General features: G+C 36.6%; 1 long non-coding RNA gene and 1 other non-coding gene across 7 annotated transcripts; both read right to left on the reverse strand.

Annotated features, from left to right (window-relative positions):
- Positions 1–1,090: 1,090 nt before the first annotated feature.
- Positions 1,091–12,451, reverse strand: LOC126355123 (uncharacterized). 6 transcript variants are annotated; one of them, XR_007565456.1, is made up of 11 exons: positions 12,274–12,451; positions 11,657–11,778; positions 11,306–11,459; positions 10,957–11,026; positions 10,758–10,792; positions 9,187–9,247; positions 5,711–5,752; positions 2,042–3,754; positions 1,819–1,860; positions 1,620–1,652; positions 1,091–1,397 (listed from the first exon to the last, which is right to left on the reverse strand). It is a non-coding gene; the product is annotated as an uncharacterized LOC126355123 (long non-coding RNA). The 6 variants fall into 6 exon arrangements; XR_007565454.1 differs by having other exon boundaries at positions 1,091–1,220; positions 12,274–12,319; XR_007565457.1 differs by having other exon boundaries at positions 11,910–12,306.
- Positions 11,552–11,618, reverse strand: LOC126357190 (small nucleolar RNA SNORD31). The gene has a single exon (XR_007566157.1). It is a non-coding gene; the product is annotated as a small nucleolar RNA SNORD31 (small nucleolar RNA).
- Positions 12,452–23,329: the final 10,878 nt, after the last annotated feature.

The following is a 23,329-nucleotide window of genomic DNA, read 5'->3' on the forward strand; positions in this document are numbered from 1 at the left end:
GATCTACATTCCAACTGTTTACATGTACTACAAATAGGAAAAATCCACAATGGATTCAATACATTGTTTCCTTCCTGAAACTATGCCATCAAACAAAAAATTTAAGAGTTATGAAGTAGAAGAGTTACTGGAACTGAAATTGTAAACCACTTCCAAATTTTTCCATTTATTTCTGAAGACATGCACAAACAAATTTTTCATGTCAAAGATTTTACAGTCTTTCAGTTTTGCTATATCCTCTTATATTTCACAAAGATATCTACAAAAACTTTTCAGCTTTCTCTGAGTGCCACTCAAATTCTGGTGTGAATTCTTATGTTAGAGTTGTCACAAAGCACATTTCCCCTTTATGATATATTTACTTCAGAAGTCATATTTAAAAATATGCACAAAATTTGTATTTACGCATTCCATATTTGTCTTCCTGTCTCAGATAAAACAACTGCCCAACCACAAAAATTTTAGGCATGAGTTAAGGTACTCAGTGTAAGTTGAACACAAATTTCTACTGGCAGCTGTTAAATACAGGAAATTTCCTAACTATAATGAACTTCCACATGTCAACACTGCTGACCAAGTATTTCTACACTTTTGCCCAAATAAATTTAAGCAAGGTTTTAATGTATCTAGTCCTCCAAAGTTCTTAAAAACATTAAAATTGTTCCAGTGCATAAATATATGAAGAGCTTACTGCATCTTCTAAAAATTGTATGTTTCACTGAGAATCTCTGAAATGGAAGGCTGAACACCTCAGTGCTTTCCAACGTAGGTTGTTGGTATGCCCTTTCATTTCACCTCCCTTTAAATGAACTTCCCAGCTACTTAGTACCTCCCACATTCAGACACCTAACCAGATCTGAACAAACTGCCAAAAGATTGGTCCCACATTTACTGAATCCAATCCAGAGAATAACCTAACATTCCACAGAAATTTTGAATGCATATGGGAACTATTTTAGAAATTTGAAACTTGCTTTTTAACTTGCAACAAGTTAAACTGCTATTTTAGAAGCCATCCCCTTTTGTACCTTTACATACAAAACCATTTTAGGAATAATTTGATCAAACAACCAAGACAAGCAATCATGGCTCTTACAAAAATTTTCAACTGAAATCTTTATTGACCAATACTTTACAAGTGAAACACTAGTCACAAACAAATTATTACTTTGCTGACAATTACATTCCTGTTGATTTTCAATAATAATGAACATGTATACCTGAAACAAGAATCATGAAATAAGCACAATTCCTTTATCATCATCAAATGAAAAGAAAATTTAACGATATCAGAATCTTTCAACATCATTTCTTCAGATTGACTAGGGCAGTGTTTGTTGTTCATCATTAACAGCAAATAACATCTGGAAGCACAACTGGGAGTTTTAATTACATACCTGCAAAAAAAAGACCAAATTAAGTACCCAGATAAACACAATAAACTTATGGTACAGCTTACAGTTAAGTCAGACATCATCTACCAACATTCGGATAATCCTTCTGGTGGAAACCGCGAATGAAGACTTCTATTATCATCACAATACTGGTTTACACAATAGGTGCTATTGAACATTACTATCTAGACAAACATAAGATATACAAACATAAGATATACAAACCTGAAAGGGCAGACACCTTAGAGACAGCACAAACTGCAACAATGGAAACTTATATTAACCAAATTATGCAAGCCAGCAAGGCATATTATTACAGGCAAAATCAGCAAGTAATTCTCACTCACAGTAAATATGACAGGGATAACTAAACATCACTTCTATATACACACACATGCAACCAGTAAATGCCAAGCATACTCACCCCAATATGCACCAAGCATACACCAACACACACCTCCAAATCCTGAAAAATAAAAACTTATATTAGTAACAATAAATACATTTACAACTAAAATTAATGTTAAGCATGATCAGACACATTCAACCATCATTAGGCAGTAACCCTCTGGTGGAAACCGCGAATGAAATATTGAAATTTTCATCACAGAATTCATAACTGAATTACATAAATTCTATCCACTTACCATTTCAGAATTTTTAGTCGCACTGGATGTAAGCAATGGTAAATCCCACAGTTCATGCCAATTTATCCTAATATCTTTCCAAGCTGCTACACTTGATTTGTATATTCAAAGCAACCTGGACATTACACTAAACCATTTGAACCACAAAATGCTCAAATCTGTTAAACTCTTGTAATACTCTCAGCAGTTGCAAACTAGCACATTTAACATTACACAGGGTATCACAAAAACTGACAATACTTATGTTTTGTGCAGTGCACTGAGCAGTTTCAGAACCAAACCATACCAACAATGTGGGCACTGAAGTCAGATTGTTGTGCATCCCACATTAAATAAAACTAACAGGACCAGCACACAGTGCCATTTACATTACAAATGGGCTTCAACTGTGTTCTTCCTACATCAATGCACTTCATACTTCAGCAGTGCCAATATGTGCAGCTGTCTTAAGTACTGTTTCCGAGGACTACATAACACCCACTCATGGTACAGGTGTGCCACACTTCTTGTTCCCAAAAGAATAGAGGCATCAAGTATGGTAATTGAACTGTTCCACCTCTAGCAACCCACTGATTGGGATATGCGACACTGATGTCATTCTGCCCATCAACTGAACTGTGCTGTAGTTCAGTCATATTGAAGTAACATGTCCATCCACAACATTTACTGGTGCTACATCCCACAGGATAAGCACAATACCTTTAATAAATGTGGAATAGATCAGTCCCATTAGTCTGGTGGAAGAAATGGTCCAATGTTGCCCATTATGTAAGGCCAGCTGTTAATACCACCTTGCACAAAGATGGTTGTCCAGAAGTTGCCAATGTGTAACAAATGTGCATTCATCCACAAATTAAACCACTAACTAGTCAAGTAAGTGATCATTTTGGCAGCTACCACAAAAAAGCCTGAGGATAGCACTTGCAAGTACCACGCATAAGTACAACTACTTTACTGTACATTGTATCCCTACAGCAGAAAATGGCCGTGTGCAACTCAGATGTGGGTATTGCTGCGTAACATGCAGTGATGTGGGGGCCATATTTGGAAAATATTCCACAATCTTGCATCAGCTCTCCCAGTGGAATCTATTTTGCTTGAAGAAAGCACTATACTATTTCCATAGCTGTGTAATGGTAGCTGTCACAGCTGTCAACTGCACTGGCAGACCACAATAGTGTGCACATGAGGACTAAGGAGTAATTCAGGGATGTTATAAGGCTCAGGCCACAGTACAGATTTCTGAAAGGGTTGCATGCCTCCCACATTCAGACACCAAAACAGATCTGAACTGCCAAAAGATATAGGGAGGCCAATCCACACTGCCTCCTGTATGTTTCGGATAGCCCAAAGCAATCTCACGATCAAAATATTCATTCAGGAAATTAAAGACGTCAGCCATGCGATGTGGCCGGGCACCATCTTGCATAAACCACGAGGTGTTCAGTGTCTTCTATTGTCTTGTATATCTTTCATATCACTTGCAGCACCATATGTTGTAGAAAATTGTAACTACTGTAATTTCGGAAGTTTGTCTGCCTGAAAATTTACTGTTGTCCCAAGCATATTGCAACAAATGGTATTTCTATTGCTGCTCGTTTAGTTTTTATTGCCGTTTCAAATACTCCGGTCATTTTTTAAACACCCTGTAAATGCCAATAACTTAACTGACATGAACTGCAAAGTTTCTTGAACTCCAAATTTGACTCAAACCTGCAAAAACAAAAACAAGTCTCAGAAACCAGATTTAAGACATACAACACTAATTTATTAAGCAACATCTTATTCAGGGAAGTAAATGCATCAAAAATTCAGACATATGCTTGTCATATTCATCATTAAGGAAACCATGCAAAATACATTGCAGCATGACCACCACCACATGGTACAAAATAAAATCCAAATGCAAATGACAAATAGACAACTGATGTTTCAGTGCACTTAATGTAAGAAAAAATACAATCTGATTTGACCAACATATTCCAGTAAATAGCTATGTCATGCTATCATAGGCATGTCAACTTCTGATTTATCAGAAATGCGGATAGGCTTATATGGGTTTTGTAAATAGATGATCTCATCTCAAGTGCCACCAGAAATGGTGCCTAATTTCATTGGAAGTGCATGGACCTGTAACACCACTTACATCAATACAACTAAGGAACCCACATTAAAACCAATTCAGTGAATTGAGAAACAAAATTTCTAACACATGGAAGACAATACAAGAACTCTTGTAGAGGCCAAATTTAGATCAGCAGATTGCGAAGTGTGTGAAGCAATGGCCATTGGCACAAAATTTCTGCTGTGCTGAGAGAAAAAGTGGCTCCATTATGTGGAGTGATTGAGTTAACAAAACTGACAGTTTGAATCTTTAAAAACTAAAGTAAGTAGTTACTAGCTAAGAAAAAATCCTCATCCCATGAAACCTTTGGAGAAGATATTCCACCTATCTGATTATTCCAGTTCCAGAAATAATGAAAGTTTTAATTACTAAGAAGGTGGTTCTGATGACAAAGCTGCTCTACAGTCAAGTTCCTTCTCAAAAATTCTATTGAAATTGCACAACAGTTAAGATTTGTAACTACCTCATATCACCGAGAAAAAGCTTCACAAATTCTACACCTACACAACTCATGACCTGCTTTTTAAAATCAACATAATGTAGCTGCAGGTATTTTCCTGACCTCAAAAGCCTTCAATTCTGCTAAAAACTAAATAGGTTTACCACACAGCTGGTTGCAATAATACCTAACAACCACAGGCAGAAGGTATCACTTCAGTGCAAATTCAACATGAATAAAACAAGAAATACCTTTCTTACCACCAAACTATGTACTTAAGAAATCCTAAGACTCCTGCTATTCTGGTTTTATGTGGACAACTGTTTAAAATATTAACCCAAAATTAATCATGTGTCAATGACACCAGATCCAGTCCAGCTTGCAGTCAACAGAAAGTTCTACAAGAAGGCTTTCAGAATCATATGCCCAAAAGTAATTGTAAATGCTGTGTGACAACTTTCATGTACTTTCATTGCCCAGCCAAATTTGTATTCAAGTGAGGTTGATAAAATCTGGATAGGTTCACAAAAGTTAAAATCAAATGCACAATTTTTCTAAGTAACTAATCCATCCATGTGGAACAGCACTGAGGATACACTATGCAGTGCCAGTCACTGTCCCAATAACGAATAATTTTCTGGAGACAAGTTACCAAAAATGTTTCTAAAATGCAAAGACCTTATTGTTCTCCATGTTCCTTACTCTTAACTGTGCTCACCCTAGATTACCCCTTTAAAACATGCAGATTGCTACAGAACAAAACTGTACACTTTACCAGAGGGACTTCAAATATACACTTAACAGCCTATAACAGGTCTATCAGTAAATACTACACAATAAGGTACAAGAGGAAATATTACATGTCCCAATTTTTAAAAGGCATTCACTGGAAGATATTCAGAAAACCTAAATAAGATTATAGTTGTCTGGAGTGTTATAATGCATACTATGATCACTTATTTCCAAACTACAGAAAACAATGGCAATCCACTGACTTACCAAACCTAGTGCCATCATTGGGAAATTAAAGCACCTATTATCAGTTAAATACTTAACTACTAGCATCCTCTGAAAAATTACAGAAGTATTACATAAGTGAACTTACCAGTTTCTCCAAGTAGTATTTCATAGTCCAGCCAAAAATGTCCTGGAAAGGAAAGAAATGTATTAAATTCTGCATGACCACACCAATTACAATTCATTTAGGAAAGTAAATATACAACAAAATACAACTAAACACTATCCTGACTCCAGTAACAATGCTGTAAGTCAAGGCTTTGTTGCTGTGATCTTGTTTGAAGACATGTTAGCCAAATCAGTGCTGGTATAGGTTTATTTGAGCAGCTTCCAGGAGGCTCATGCACATAGAATTTGCATAAACAGTTTACTTGAAACAAAGCATCATTCCACACTATTGGCTGCTTTGAAGTTCAGTCAATATCTTTATTTTTAAGACAAATGACAAAGAACCTAACAAAGATACAAAATTCCAACTGAGTAGCCTCCAATGTCCTGTTTCTTTTAAGACAAGCTCTCTTAATGCTATATTCATATGTTAAGCTGACTAAACAGGTGAATTCAGTCTAGTTTTAATTTAAAATATTTTGTTTCAAATGTATTGACAGGTGTAGCAGAATTTTACGAATCTGCCTTCCATGAAAATGTTTGATCACACTTAATCTGTTCATCATAAAAATAAACCAGATGTAAACAAATGCAATCACTGGTCAGAAGCTGTAGCAAATTTACTCTGGTGGTGTCAAACTCTGAAGTAGGTCCTACTAAAAAGTTGGATATCTTGTAAGTTATGTTAAATGAAACTGGTAAATTCAAATATATAAACTTCCATCAATGTTTTACTTAATCACACTAGATACATAGTTTTTATTTCAAAAATCGTGTAGTCACAGCCTGTTTAGCACTGCTCAGATTGTTGCACTGTTGAGCAGTACAAATATGTCAACACTGCTTTCTGTCTTGTAGTGAAAAATTTGCATGGAACACTTACATGCTGAGAAATGCTATTCTCAATGTCTTCCATAAATTTATGGAGATAATCAACTTAAGTTTTTCCACAGTTGTATGCAAGGCAGTTGATAATTACACAACATGAATTTGTGGCACAGCTGGTAACAATATGTGAACCAAGTGCAGTTATTTGTGTGTTTGTTCAAATTTCCTTAATATACTTCATCTAATTTGAAATACCTACAGCTCATAATTGTGGAAGTGTCATTTTTATTAATAATGCACAGCTCCTTGCCTTTCATTACATATTAAATTCCTGTTTCCACTTCAAACAAATTCTTAATTATTAATTTGTGAAAGATTGTAGTTCTAATTAAGTTTCATTTTCAAGGCAAAAATGCAAAACCAAATCCTCTATTTGGATTATGTCCATTTTATACCAGAGGTATGCAACTACTGTAAAAATATAAAAAGTCATTTTCACAGCAATGAGTGCAACAAATGAACGCGGCACCTAAATTTGCTACTCTACCGTTACAATATGAACCCAGCAGATCTGGAGCCAAGCTGTGGGATTTGATTTGAGATTTAAGAAGACTTGAGCTGCCAGATGTACTGGAACTAACAGCTTTTTCACATGTCGCCAACACTGGTGGGATATATAACGGCTCGTCATAAAAGACAAATTGCCATGTCTGGTTGACTTTGTGGATTCTGATTGGCTTGTTAACATAGCAGGTGACACTTCCAGAACAAATCTCAGATTTGGATAAAGGAGCTAAGAGATCAACAGACAAGAAATACCTTCAGTGGCTTCAATATTTAAGTATACAGTGAAATCCTTTAGTACTCTTACGTTACACAGCTTATGCAGAAAAATCATCCCTTGGTTAAGTCAGGAATTTTCATTCTTGTCTAATTACAGTAGTATGTTAGCTAAAAAACATGTTGCAGTTTTCATCTGGTTGCTTAAGGTACCATTATTGTGGGAGATTTGCAGTGTACTATTTCATTCTGATTAAAAATTAAATGACATTCAAAACTATTGTTCCTATGATCACCTTTTTACATGTGAACTGCAGCTGGCCACATCACTGCAGGCTAGGTCAGCTTACCAGCTGGTGGTATTCATGTGTAATGCCCTGTAAAGCTACATCCCATAATATCAATAAGTTGATATGCCCATTAACAGAGCACAAAATGTTTTATCACTGTGCCTGTGCCTGACTACTCTAGACATCTAGGCTACAGCCCCACATCACACGGAAACCCAATAAGGACTCAGCAGATGAAGAAAAATGCACATTGAAAAAATTTATTCTTTTGATGAATGGATTATAGTACCTCCCCTAGACCTTTGTTTCTTTACAATTTATGGAATGCCATTCTATGCTAAATTGAAGACTGGCACCATACCATGTTTTATAATCTTAACTCCTTATATGGCTTCTCCTGGAATATAAACTGTCAGTTTTACAGTTTCTTTGCCTCATAGGCAACCTTATTAACTGTGTTAATGAAATAGTCATCAAATAACATATTGCCCTTATTCTCGTGCAAACTAAACAGAAGTTGAGTTTTGAAAGACACTTGCATTCCTTCTTACTAACTTTGTGGTCTGCAGATGTAAACCTAACTGGAAATATGGAACAAAATTGCAGTACAGCCAGTTTACTTTCACACACTGCCAACTGCTCAAACGAACCTTATAATCTCTGTGGTTAAGAACTGTCAGTACAACTACATCACTAACCAGTAACATGCTTACCAGGCAATCCTGCATCTCCCTAGAACTCATTTCCTTGCAGACTTCCAAAACCAACAGACTGATACCTCATATACCTATTCAGATATCTACATTTAGTAAAGTTCCACAATCGAACCACACACTTCCAAAGTCCACATTTCCCCTCATACAAATGCTTTCAGTGAAGACTAGCCAACACCTCACATTACATGTCAAAACACTTCTGAACCTAACTCATTTACCTATGCCACTGTTAGATAACAAGTAACAAGTGCAATTCATTGCACCTTTTAACCGAAGTATCTTAAAAGTACTTAATTGAAGAAACTATACAGATGGAGATCTGCAAGGGCAATACAATAGAGGTCACACACTGGAAGAATTCTTGCCAATACCCCAGCAAACACCCATTTTGAGCAAAGTATGCTGAAACTGCAAATCTTTAACTGCCTGAACAAATATGAAACATGTACAAAAATAATCTGAAATGATTTTCAACCTGCCACACCTAGTGTTCTCTCAATACTGTAGTTCTATTATACTACCAGATCAGTCAACATCACTGACACTAACAACAATCTACAACTATTTAGTTTCCAGAGATTAATATTAAACTAGCAGCACCCTTCTAACAACAAACTCCCAATTAAATAACCAGTTACAATTTACATAGGGTACAAGCCTGATCAAAATCATGACTGTTGCTGAACTACGTATTACCCAGCTATTGAAGCAGGATAATATAGCTGAACAGCTTTTCGTCTCCACAGCATAAAACGCCATACCTGAAATTAATATCCAGTATGGAGCTGGGGCTGTGGTACAACAATGAACAAGGTGTGGAATTTTATACCACAGCTTCTTACCTGTAAGATTTCCAAGAAGACTTCACAGGTTCACCAGCACTGCTCTACCCAATATCAAGAGCTGCAACAAACAAGAATAGTATGAAACATGTAGGGAACACAAGAACTTCGCAACTAATATATTTAAAATTGTGTTGTCTGTGACAGGATACACAAACCAGCAAACCATCCTGGGATGTGAGTTTTAACAGACCTTAATTTACCCCAGTTCGGGGCCAGGAAGAGCACAGAGCAAATCCTGGTTGTGAGCTTGGGGTCTCCCTCTTTAGGTCAAGACTCGCGAAATGTGACAACACCTCAATTTCTTTCAATTTACACACCATGTAGTAGTTCAAGTTGCTTTCAATTTCTAAGAAAGTAGCCAAATGCATTGTTACTTTGACCACATACAACAGAATGACATGAACATAGCCCATCATTTCTCATGTACGAGAGTAATCCCAAAAGTAAGGCCTTACTTTATTGAAGCACACAGACCTGTATTTCAAGAATGGTTTACAACAGTTCACAGCTGTAACATTTACCTATTTTTCGACAATCACTATTTCTGTCAATACATTTTTGTAGACACACTGGTAGTTATGTCCATGACATACCAGCTCACCACCATGTTCAGAAAGTTATGAACCTCTCTCATCACCTTGTCACCAAGAGATGTATCACTGGGACCACAATGCTCAGACTGACAGGCAATTCAGACCAGAAGAGGAATGTTGAGCAATGGTGTACACATTCTCCACAACAAAAAACACCCACACACCACTCCCAAACCATTGCTCTCCTGCAACAGTCTCAGTTTAACAATCACCCACCCTGTAATCCTGACTTGGCACCTAGGGACTATCACCCGTCCCTTAGGTAAAAAGAATATTTGGTCAGAAAACGATTCAGCTCAGATGACAAGGTGAAAAGGTTTATGACTTTCTAAACAGCATGGCAGCAAGCTGCCACAGTGACTACAAAAATGCACTTACAGAAATGATTATGTTGAAAAATAGATAAATGGTCAAGCTGTCAAGTCATCTAAACCACTAGAAATACATACCTATAAAAAAAAGGCGACCTTACTTTTGAGATTACCGTCACCAGACTCCATTATACCAACCAAACACTAGCACTAAAAAACAGGTAATTAACCAAATTTCAGCTGCACCTTATCTGGCATCAAAGCAGCAACATGTGACGAATTGTTAGACCTCTAACCACAGCAGCAATAAGAAAATGCAGCTAAGGTTGTGGGGCCATCCAACAAATGTATGTAGAACAAATACAAAATCAACTTTCCAGGTATGTTAGGCATTCCACATGCCATACAGCAATGAGAGGAATTTACTAAGCAGCTGGCACTAATACATGAAAAATAAAGCACAATAGTGCCACGAACCTATATGCATACTGCAGAGGAAGACTGAAACACATCTGCAGAGTTAACTGTCAGTGAGACTCACTAAATTGAAAAAATTGAAACATGATATATAACAAAACTCATTGCAGACCTACATCTTAACACCATATTTACATCTATTTCCATCAGCCAATACAATGCACAAAACAAGTGCTAAGTTACTCACCAAAGTAATCTCTCATTCTCATCACTTGAGTACACCTGTAGGGGAAAAAAAGTTCCTTAGAAACCAACACTCGATAGAACAGAGTGAATAACTTAGTGGTAACATCAGTGAGGGCAAGTAAGATCAATCACAAAATCATATGCAAGTAATTATATCATCATTCCAGCAAACAATACAAAGGCTTATTTTACGATCTTACCTTTTTCATAAGCCTTATGGCACCCACAACGCCACCAACGGTGGCAAATCCACCTTGAGACAAGCACAACCTGGAGAACAATACACCATATTAAAACATTGCAAAGCTATTCTGCACATCACACGTGTCACACATTTCGTCAGACAAATGCCTCAATATCCACATATATTTTCAGGACTCTTACACATCATTCAACATACTTATTAGTTGGCATTGACAGCCAATAGTCATGGAACAGTTCAAACCGCTATATGTAACAACCCAATTTACACCAAAAACTGTACACAGCATTTCGACCCTTCACCTCACCACAACCGACATTTAAGCAAGAACCGCTTAACATACACACCATATCATTCCGTGCCAGCAGTGCAGCTGCCAGGAGCTGACCACGGTCGCCCATGTCCATCTTTCTGGAAGGACCAAAGTTCAAATGTCGGAAAGTGTATGCACAAGTTTCAAGTTTGTCCTGCGAATCCGGCCGGCAGCAAGACATGCCCCACCTGAGTATTTGCACACAAAAAAAGACATTAGCGTATTTTCCGTATGAGTTAAATAGTATCTATTATAGTTTCACTAATTGAACTTTAAAAAGTAATCCTCAGAAAATCCACTCAGTCACCGAATTCAGACTGGGGCGGTTGTTGTTCATCATTGAAAAGTCTCAATTCTATTAAGGAACTATATCTGTAGAACTCACATGATATGCATGCATTTGCTACAGCAGTTAGTATTTCGACGCCTTCGCTTCGTTACGGATATATATGCTGCCATTACGGCTCCGGGCGGACCATTTCCTGCATTACGCCGCGTGACTGCCAACTAAAACCAAGTTAGAGAATTAGCTACATTAGAAATAAACTTCAAACTCGCTAAGCTCTTTAACAAATCAGCAACTAATTTTATTCACAACGTTTCATACGAACGAGACAAAAGTATCATCATAAGCATACCACGAATTAGAACAATTTCATCTCCTATCCCAACTCATGCATGTGTTTATTTTTGCCTACATTTAAGTCTTTTTCGACAAGCAATGCCGCTTATCAAGTAAGTCCTACAGAAAGTGAACAAACAATTCTGTAATATAACAATTTCCTTCCAGACTCGAGTTGTTTTTAACCGCCATCACCAGAATTCAAATTAAACCACGTGGCTACCATACATAAAACAAATGTGTAATAAAACGGCAAATTTTCACACAGAAGATACTAAAAGAATACGTAACGAGAAAATACATATGCCCGCCACGAACATTTATTCATTGAAAGCGGCAATAAGAAAACTACACCCTCACAACTTCGACGCCACACGTACCTCACACCAACATGCGATTCCTAGTCAAAATGGAAGCATCAAGCTCTCAGCAGCGGATTTTATAAGAAGCCAAAGACGTTCCTTATAGTACTTCCACTTCACTACACATATCGATAGTAAAGCTCGGTCCACACGCAACGATGTGTCTGCGCCTTCGACCACAGATACTAGTAGACTGGCCCTGCTGTGCAGAAGCTATAGGGCTGGTGTGGCTCCAACATAAACCACGTGACTGTTGGCAAAACGTAGCGGAATTTCAAATCAGCAGTCTGCCATCCTATGTCTGTATCATATTTTCCCCACATTTCTCAATTGACTGCCAAACGCTTTCAACAAAAATCACTTTTTATTTGCGATAAATTACGCCAAAACTACATTTGACCTGGATTTCTTCACAGTACCATTTATAAAATCTAGCAAATACATCGACCGCCACTCTGGTGCGTAGCGAGACGAAATTAAAGTAAAATTTCGTTAAAATTCTTTTAAACAGTAAGAGTGGGCTCGTGTCAAAACTTTAAACATTGGATTCGCCGCGTTTTGAGCTCTAGTCACTTATAAAAGAAAATGGGATATGGGAATCATGTCAACTATAAGTGACAAAATTTTCAGTATCAATTTTAGATGTACTTCAAAGGTTCATTTCCCAATATTTTTACAAAAGTTTAAACTATCAGTTTAAAAAAATGATATTTTAGATGAAAGGTGAGACTTTCAAGTTTCAGAAAATAATTTTGGAGCCTACATTTATGTAATAGTATTAAAAGGTAGAAAAAATTCTCTTAATGTGTCGACTATAGGTGCTCTTACCTTATTATAATCTCACTTGAATATACAAATCCTTGCCAAAGATATATTGAAAAAGGCTTTGTGGATGCAGTACTGGCAATTAGAAAGGCTAAGAACTCCAGATACCTCTGTCTGTACTTTGTGTAGGCATCATGGTTCAAACATAACCTTGGCAATTATTAACTCTAATGCAATAGGGACCAGGCATAGAATATTTAATGTCCCTTAAACAGCACAGTTTTTGTATATACACTCCTCACACAACCTTTCTGGAATGTTTCTGTCACAGACTTTTCAAAATGGCGATTTCTAATTTTAAAATTCTCAAATAAAATTGATTTAATTAGAGCATTTCTGTGATTTTCTGTGGGCTCAAAGTCCATAATATGTTCGTTGATAGATTTTCTGTAGAAATGTGTTGCAGAAATGCTGGGGTATCAAAAGTAAAATGATATCCCTGTCCTTAAATGTCACTTTCAAGATGAATAAATTTTTCTCGTCCATACAAGGATCCAATCACAACAGCTGATAATTGGGGTCACATACTATACTCATTGCTACCAATGACACATGGGCACATAAAGTTGGCTCACTTTAGAGGTGAGGCGGCATAGGTACAAAGAAACATACTATGCTGTTACATATATGTTAGTGAAATTAAGCTGCATACCAGATTCTTAAGCAGTGGACTCACTGCCACCACTCCCTACCGACTCAACCGGCAATCTTTTTTTTTCAAATTAGATGATTTCCGGCATTTGTATGATTTGAGGATTTACTACCTTGTTGTTTATTAGCATTCGTACTAATCGTCTGCAATGTATTGTCAATCAGCAATAAAATTTATGTTACCAAAATCAGTGAGACAAACCGATCAAACTTTTTCATCACATGCTGAATATGTAAAGGAAAACAGGATGTTGATGAGGAATGTGGTGTCATGAATAGTAACGTTGATCTTCAGTTAACATTTTATATTACTGGTTCTCCAAGCAGTGCCGGCCACAAATGGGAAGCAGAAATGTTTGACTCAATTTCATTCATCGTAATCGTTGTTTTAGGAAAGCCTGCAACTGTTATTCATTCTTTAAAGACGATAATGAGACAATGCACCTCTTACGTATTTCTTTATGCTTCACATGGCGCATTTCGAGAATTTCTCATCGTCGTGACCAAACATTTATATTAGTGTTCGTGTTCTGCCACCTGTCTAGTTATCTTTTTGAGATTATAAGATACTTTGCGTTCTCCATTATCCAGAAAATAAGACACACGCACACCATCACTCATACTGTTTACAAAATTTCACGGAGTATGTGTTTTTGTCTGCATAATGTAGTAAGTACAGTACAGTACCTTAACCTCCAAAAGACGACACAGTATTGTGGAACAAGAGCACGACATACATACAAATGACACACAAAATACTTATGTACATATTTTCACTTGAATGAGAATAAATTCTAGAAACGCATAGTCCTAAGCATAGTCGGTTCACTGTTTCCTTATTTAAGCCAGAAACATTTGAACAACAGAAAGAGAGTAGAAGTACCAACTAGCGCTACAGTTGGTCAGAAAACGAAACATGCGAAATAATGCCTTCGAGTAAAGACACAGAGTTGTGACATTCGAAATTATCATGAAGCTACGCATTTGCAGTAGAGGCAGTTTGAATACATTTCTTCTCAGTTGTGATGGCTTCACTCGAAGGAACCTGCAGGTACAATCGTTAAAACAACGTGAATGTCTTTGATGCAGGCATTCTCCTAGTTCCTGTGGTTTGTGACTGAAAACACATGAAATATGCATTCAAGTAAACCCAAAGGATTCTCATCATTGAAACTCTCACGGAGTTGCGTATATGCAGTAGAAACAGTTTGAGAATGGTTTCATTCGGTTGTGATAACTTTAGTTGAGTGATCCTACTGGCCACCACATCATGTCACACCCCATCCCTCAAAACATTCTGCAATGTGTTTCAAATGGCGGAATCGACATTGGCCATCCCATCACATCTCGTGATGGCACCATCATGGCAAGAAGGGCTTTGATGGTTGAAAGTTGATGTTATTCATCCATATGTTGCTGATCACGATCCTCAAACTCGCTTCCTCCTGATACATGGCCATGAGAAGATCTTGTAATATTAGTAATTTTCGCCTCACAAACATTAATATACGCTCAGTAGTAAATTCCTGATGGCCTAATGTTATGGAACAATCGTAAAGTAAAAGAAATGAATCATCGCATAGCAGCTACAGAATCTATTATTCTTTATCTTTGCCATTCTTTCGCGGTGCCTGTAAATCTCTATGTTCATGTATCGATTAATGATATAAAAGAGAATTCTGTGTTTTCAAGACAAATGAGGCATTTGGCGCCTCACCTTTTACTGTTTATAATCCATGAAAGGCGGATGTGGACTTGCTGCCTTCTGCACTTACTTTAGTTCAAAAAGGGGTCCACTACTCAGGAACACTCACCTTCAATAATTTGCCAGCAAACATAAAAAATTTATTTTCACGGGCAAGTGCTCTACCATCTGAGCTACCGAAGCACGACTCACGCCCGGTACTCACAGCTTTACTTCTGCCAGTATCCGTCTCCTACCTTCCAAACTTTACAGAAGCTCTCGGTCGGGCACACAGTTTTAATCTGCCAGGAAGTTTCATATCAGCGCACACTCCGCTGCAGAGTCAAAATCTCATTCTGGAAACATCCCCCAGGCTGTGGCTAAGCCATGTCTCCGCAATATCCTTTCTTTCAGGAGTGCTAGTTCTGCAAGTTTCGCAGGAGAGCTTCTGTAAAGTTTGGAAGGTAGGAGACGGATACTGGCAGAAGTAAAGCTGTGAGTACCGGGCGTGAGTCGTGCTTCGGTAGCTCAGATGGTAGAGCACTTGCCCGCAAAAGGCAAAGGTCCCGAGTTCGAGTCTCGGTCAGGCACACAGTTTTAATCTGCCAGGAAGTTTCATATCAGCGCACACTCCGCTGCAGAGTGAAAATCTCATTCTGGAAACATCCCCCAGGCTGTGGCTAAGCCATGTCTCCGAAATATCCTTTCTTTCAGGAGTGCTAGTTCTGCAAGTTTCGCAGGAGAACTTCTGTAAAGTTTGGAAGGTAGGAGACGGATACTGGCAGAAGTAAAGCTGTGAGTACCGGGCGTGAGTCGTGCTTCGGTAGCTCAGATGGTAGAGCACTTGCCCGCGAAAGGCAAAGGTCCCGAGTTCGAGTCTCGGTCGGGCACACAGTTTTAATCTGCCAGGAAGTTTCATATCAGCGCACACTCCGCTGCAGAGTGAAAATCTCATTCTGGATAAAAAATTTAGTTACAAATAGAGGTCAGTTTAAAAGGAGCCTGAAAGACTTACTAGTGGCCAACTCCTTCTACTCCATTGACGAATTTTTTAATAGAAACAAATGATGTGTTGTATATATTTATACTATTAGTATTGTTATTTCAGCTTAAAAAAATAAAAATAAAAAATAAAAAAAGGTGACATGTTCCACATTCACGAGGATCTCCTCAACACTGATCTATGGAACGAAAACTAATCTAATCTGCATCGGTATTTTATATTTTATGCTAAAATATTTAGTAAATATGCTAATAGTTATTTTTTCCAATCAGAAAACATGTAGTTTCTTGTAATTGATTACGAACAGACAGCATCAAGAGGACATTTTCACTGTTATGTATAAAGGATTTAATCACAAAGGCCATCTATTTTAATTTAATATGAAAAGATATGTAGCATTAAATAAACGTGTAATAAAGATAAGTGTGGTTATTTTAGTAAATGAACCTTGATGATTTCCATCTCCTCATTTACTTGAATTATAATTATTTTGTGTTAGTTCAACACCAGAAATTACGATCACGCTGATGGGCCGATACAGCATGAGGCAGAAGAAACATTACCTTTTCCTATTATTTCGCAGTCAACTCTTTTTTTTAATTGTGTAGTGTTGCATTTCTTTTAAAGTCTATAAATTTTCTGGTCCCTTAGCGTTGTTCTGGGCATGACTATAAAAATGCACAGAAACGACAATGTTTCTTCTGAACAATCTTAATTATATCAATCTGCTGCTCTTATTCAGGTATTTAATGCTCAGTGTACGTTATTATAATAGGGTAATCAGTCCCTGATTCTGTTGCCAAGTGGCCCATCAAAATATTCACATTTTCTACAGTAATCAAAAAAATATAAAATAACAATTATTTTTCTTTTTGCCACCTAAAAACAACGCTACAATGTCCATATTTCGTTTTATCGTAGTTTTCATGGTTTATATCAGTTGTTGGCTATTTTTTTATTTGTCATAAATTGTTTTCTTCCGTCATTTTCTTTGTTAAAATTTGCAATCTTATAATAAATGATGAAAGATGAATTGAAGCAGCAATCTGAATTGTACAACATGTGAGTACTAAATTACTTGTCATCTACTACATTTATAAAGTGGATTTTTATACATGCCACTGCCATTAATTAAGATATTACAATGCAACGGATTGCAATATTGCTCCAACTTGAAGTGAGAAAAATACTATGGATAGAATCAGGTTAACTAGAATTTGGAATTTATTTGCACGTTGCGAGGCACTTGCAGGGTTTGTGGCATGCTTATATACTGCAAAGTCGTTCTCTGGAATGTGTGTGAAATAGTTTTATTAACTATCAGTGGTCAACATTTATACGACTTCAATAGCTAATATCTGTACAAATAAGGCACTTGAACCGTTAAAAGCCAAATACAAGATGTTAAGAAAACCCATAAATCTGAAGGGAAAGTTATTGAGGGAGATATGACCACTGCACGAAAATTTGCAGCGGCCTAGCCGAAACTTAACCTTAAACAAACTACTTTTCAAGGGATGTGATGGAATCTCGTAACACTGTGTTCCTTTCAGGAATTTGAATGCAATTTAATCATTACAAATGAAAAAAACTGATCCTTTGACTTTCATAAATATAAAATGCAAATTTCTCTACTTTTGGACATCTTGTGTAGTGCATGGAATTCTCCTTCTAGACCACATAATAACAATTTTCGGACGCACACCCTCTTTTGCGTTGTTTTGCACTTCTGTCTTTCAACACTAATACACAAACTGTCCCTGCAAGCTGCAAGCCATTATTGTCAAATAAATGTCATTTTCATGAAAACTTGGACTCCAGCATCAGCATATATAAGCTACCATACTGTGTATATGCACTTCGTACAAAACAACAGTTAAAAATCATTTTGTGAGGATCTCAATATCCGTAAAAAACAAAAACAGGAAAAAAGAGTTGAGGACAGCCATGACAGTTGAAATCATGTGATTTGAACTGTCTTCAAGTGCTATCATGTGATGGACACTGTGAATACACCTTGATGACCAGTGTGAACTGGAATCATGTACAAAATATAACTTCAAACATATTTGTTCATAGTGAAGAATATGCCAACCAGTAGGTATGGTCTTACTTGTTAGCTGACATGTTCTTTGCTATGAACACATATGTTCGAAGTTATATTTTGTGCATGATTATATGAGTCCACTGGACTTAGTCTTGCACTCTAGATGATCGCTCTATGATTGCAACCGATGTGCAATAATAGAAGACAAACGATTTCAAATGTATATGACCAATGCTGGAGTTACCGTCGTTTGCAACAATGTAGATGTTCTATTTCGAGTTGGTATGTCTTCCATTGAAGTCTTCTCCACAAGGGATCTCTAATATCTGAAACCAAAAAATAATTAGCTTTTATGAGACACAGATAGAGAAAAAGTCCACTCTGTGAATGAAAACGATCATAAATTGATGAACTGACTTCATTAAATAATTCTCTATTATAGTGTAAAGTCAGAACTGTTATAAAAATTCAGTTGCTTTTGACTTATTTCGTACTTAAAAAAAACACAATGGAAATGGTACACAGATGCTACATATTGCTATGTAAATATTGTATAATGTATCTGCATGTATATATATATATATATATATATATATATATATATATATATATATATATATACTAAGAAGTAAATATCGATGTTTTCAAATGTTTCTACAGCATTTTTTTCCTGTTGTTCCATTTCTCAGGATTTTTCGTTAACATCCGTTTTGAAGTTCAATAAACTTTACATCTACGTCTACAGACATACAAAGCAAGCCACCATATATTGTGTGGTGGGGGGGGGGGTACCTTTTAGCATTACTAGTCACTTCCTTGCAGATCCTTTGCAAACAGGATGAGGGGGAAACTATTGCCCATACTCTGCTGCACTAGCCCTAATTTCTCTCATTTCATCTTCATAATCCTTACATAAAATGCATGTTGCCAGCAACTCAATCATTCTGCAGTCAGCTTCAAATGCAGGTTCTCTAAATTTTCTCAATAATGTTCGACAAAATGTTCCTATTTGAGTTCCCAAACCATCTCCATAACACTCATGTGGTGAGCGAACCTACCAGTAACAAATTGCTTCTGTGTCTCATTTTAATATGATCTGGTGAGGATGCTAAACAATTGAGCAATACTCGAGAATGGAGGCACAAGTGTTCTGTAGACAGTCTCCTTTACAGAGGAACCACACTTCCCTAAAATTCTACCAATAAACTGAAGTTGTCTATTTGCCTTCCCTACCACTATCCTTATGTGCTTGTTCCATTTCATATCACTTTACAGTCTTTTGCTCTGATATTTAATCAATGTGACTTTGTAAAGTTGTGCACCGCTAATACTGTATTCATCTGCGTTAAATTACATTTCTCAACATTTAGGGAGGCTTCCATTCATCCTACCAACAAGAAATTTTGTCTAAGTCATCATGTATGCTCCAACAGCCACTCAGTGATGACACCTTCTCGTACAGCATCATCAGCAAACAGATGCAGACTGCTGCTCACCTTGTCCATTAGATCATTTGTGTATGTAGAGAATAAGAACAGTCCTGGCACAATTCCTTGGGGGTCTCCTGACGATTTCCTTGTTTCTCATCGACACCTACAGTTTAGGACAATGTACTGGGTTCTATTGCTTAAAAAATCTTCGAGCCACTCATATATCTGTGTACCTATTTTATGTGCTTGTACATTTGTTAACAGTCTGGTTTGGAGCTCTGTGTTAAACACTTTCTGGAAATCTAGGAATGAGGAGTCTTTGTGTTGCCCTTCAGTCACACTTCAGAAGATATCATGTGAGAAAAGGGTTAGATGAGATTCACACGAGTTAAGCGTTCTAAATGCATTCTGATTTGTTTACAGAAGCTCTTCACTCTCAAGAAAACTTTTTACATTGTAACTCAAGAATTCTGCAGCACACCTATGTTTGCAGAAAACCAAACACTAATACCTTTTAGAACATTATTCACCATTTAGTTTCTTAATTTCTGTATGTTTTGATTAATTTCAATACTAGTCCTGTCTGCCTATAATTTTGTGGGTCTGTTCTTTTACCTTCCTTATATAGAGTCACCTGCAATTTCTTCCATTAGCTTCAGACCTTGTCCTGGTCAAGTGATCTGTATACAAGCTAACTAATGGGGCAGTTCATTAGAGTACTCTCAACAAAAGCCAATTGAGTTCCATCCAGACCTGGCGACGTATTTCAACTCTTTTGATTACCGATACTAGTTCCTTAATTCTTAATTCTGATTCTATATTTATACTTTTATGTTATGGGTTGTACCTTGTGACGTAACTTCTACTGATTGTTCCTGTGTGAAACAAAGCGAGTTACGTAGTTTCATGTTCCTTAGATCAATTGTACACTTAGTCATAATGATGTTGAATGTGTTTTATTGCAAGCAAGTAAATATAGCTACACGCTGACCATTTACAACTGTTTTTTCCCTGAATACAGATACGAATTTTGTAATTCCCACCCACCATCGTTTACATATTAGAAAAATAGAAATTATTTATGGAACATAAAGAGTTTTCAAGGAGAAAATTATCATTGGCAAAATAATCAAAAACTTTGGTGGCAGCATTGTAAACTTTTTCTGTACTAAAGACAAGGTAAGGTAATTATGTACATCTTTGTTCTGTTTGAATTTTAATGCCTTATTTACAGCAAACTTCAGAGGGAAGAAATAGACTGTGAAACAGTAGTCAAAATGCCTAACCCTATTTATTTCTTAACACTTGCACAGCCACACTCATAATATTACACTGTCTTCAATTGTGGAAGAATGCTATGCTCATGATACAGACACAACATCTTAATGTGTATTACAATGCCTATAATATTAAGTACATGGGAGTCCTCACTAAGAAGCACTAAGAAGTTATGTCTGTAATATTACTACCATGGTACTGTTTTCATCACTGAAGACAATGTAATGTTACTGGCATAGCACTTGAAGTGTTAAAGTTGAGTTTTCACAGAATAGAACATTATTCCGTGTGACATTACTGAATTAAAACATGAAAAATTTGTTAGCTTATGGATTTGTCTCACTCTAAGATCTGTAACTATTCAAAGTGAAGATGTGTCTGAAGCGAGTCATTTTAGAAGTTCCAAAACTTTTTTTCAGTTTTATTTCACCATCTGTAAATGAAGTTACAAGTTTTTGATGTTTCAACTCTGTTTATTATTTTATAATCATGTGTTACATGCATCAGATGTATAATACTTGTAGATGTGGATGACTGAAGATGTTGCCTTTTTGAAATATTGAGTGAAACCATTTGCAGAAAACCAAACATTAATACTTTTAAGAACATTATTCACCATTTAGTTTCTTAATTTATGTATGTTTTGATTAATTTCAATACTAGTCTTGTCTATAAAATTAACCAAGTCTCTTTGTTGCTTATTAGATTGAAGGTCGATTATATGTATGCAAAATAATCATAGATGTAAGACTGAGCCTTGTAGAACACCATAAGTAATTTTTCCACTTTTGGAAGATTCTCACCTGCTTGCATTGGTTGATTCTGCATTCTGTAGATAGGATATGATATTAATCACTGGCTTTAGAATCAAAACCCCCAAAACCTCAGTTGACCTACAAGAATACCATGATTCACAATGTGAAATGCCATAGATAGGTCACAGAAGATACAAAGAGAGTTTACTGTTTACTGTTTACTGCTTGTCAAATTTGATGTATGAGCTTGTAAAAGGAGGGTACAGTTGAGTAACGCTTCTTCGATCCTTTCTATTATTTACTGAAGATGTTATTGTTGATCTGTTGGGGTATTAATCTAGAAAGCATCACCACCATGAAAATTTTGGAAAATAATATCAATTGTGAAACAGGTCAGTAACTATTGACATCTCTCCTATCATCGTTGTCATAGACGGATTTTACAATGACATATTTCAATCTGTGTGGAAAAATGCCCATTTATTTCAGAAAAGACAGCACTTATTATATGCTGGGAAAGTTATCAAATCCAGATGAGAGTTTATTTTTAAGACAATATATAATTTTTTAAATTTCATAAGGAGGATAGGGTGAGACATGTACATGATTGAATTGTATGTCAGTACCTGTTTCAACTTATTGCTATGATTTTTCTCTTGAACTGCTTGTTCCTACATCTTCCACTACATTTGCTGTGGGAAATTCACATTGAGCCCATGGTGAACACACCATCATTCAATGGCGATGTCGCCTGCTAGTCCTTTCTATTCTGCTGCTATCTAATGTGAATCAGCCATCAGCTTTCACAGTGAACAGAACAGAGAAAGCTGGTGTCTACATCAAAAGATGGTGTGTTCACATGACATGAATATGAACTCAATATATCTTCACTTCACCCAATACCGATCTGTAAGTTTAATTTTATGAGACACAGTCTGTGATATAAAAATTACGAATATTCGAAGATTATCTTTATCATCAGCAGAATGGATGTCGACGTCATCATAAAATTGTGGTTTATACACACTAGTTGGAGCACCTACACAATGATGCGCCACTTAGCCCAGAACTAAAGAGTGAACGTTTATTAATGGTCAAAGCAAATTTTATAATGGATATTCTTAACTAATTTTTATGAAGTTTTGATGAGAAGTGCAACAATAGGAAAAGTGACGCCGAAACGTTACAAATTGCGAGATTGTGTATATATAGGGTGTAGATGATAACTGTTTACAATGTACCACAGTGGTGTAGAGTAAGCTGAGACAAACAATTTCATAATGAACACTTGTGGTCTATCAAGTCAGGTAACTACCTCAAATTGCACAAAAACCACCTAAGCTACAATTATTGTGTGTTACATGGTATTTTCAATATTATCTCACACTCTTCATGCAGACT

Source organism: Schistocerca gregaria, chromosome 3, assembly GCF_023897955.1.
Source record: "Schistocerca gregaria isolate iqSchGreg1 chromosome 3, iqSchGreg1.2, whole genome shotgun sequence".
Classification (NCBI taxonomy): domain Eukaryota; kingdom Metazoa; phylum Arthropoda; class Insecta; order Orthoptera; family Acrididae; genus Schistocerca; species Schistocerca gregaria.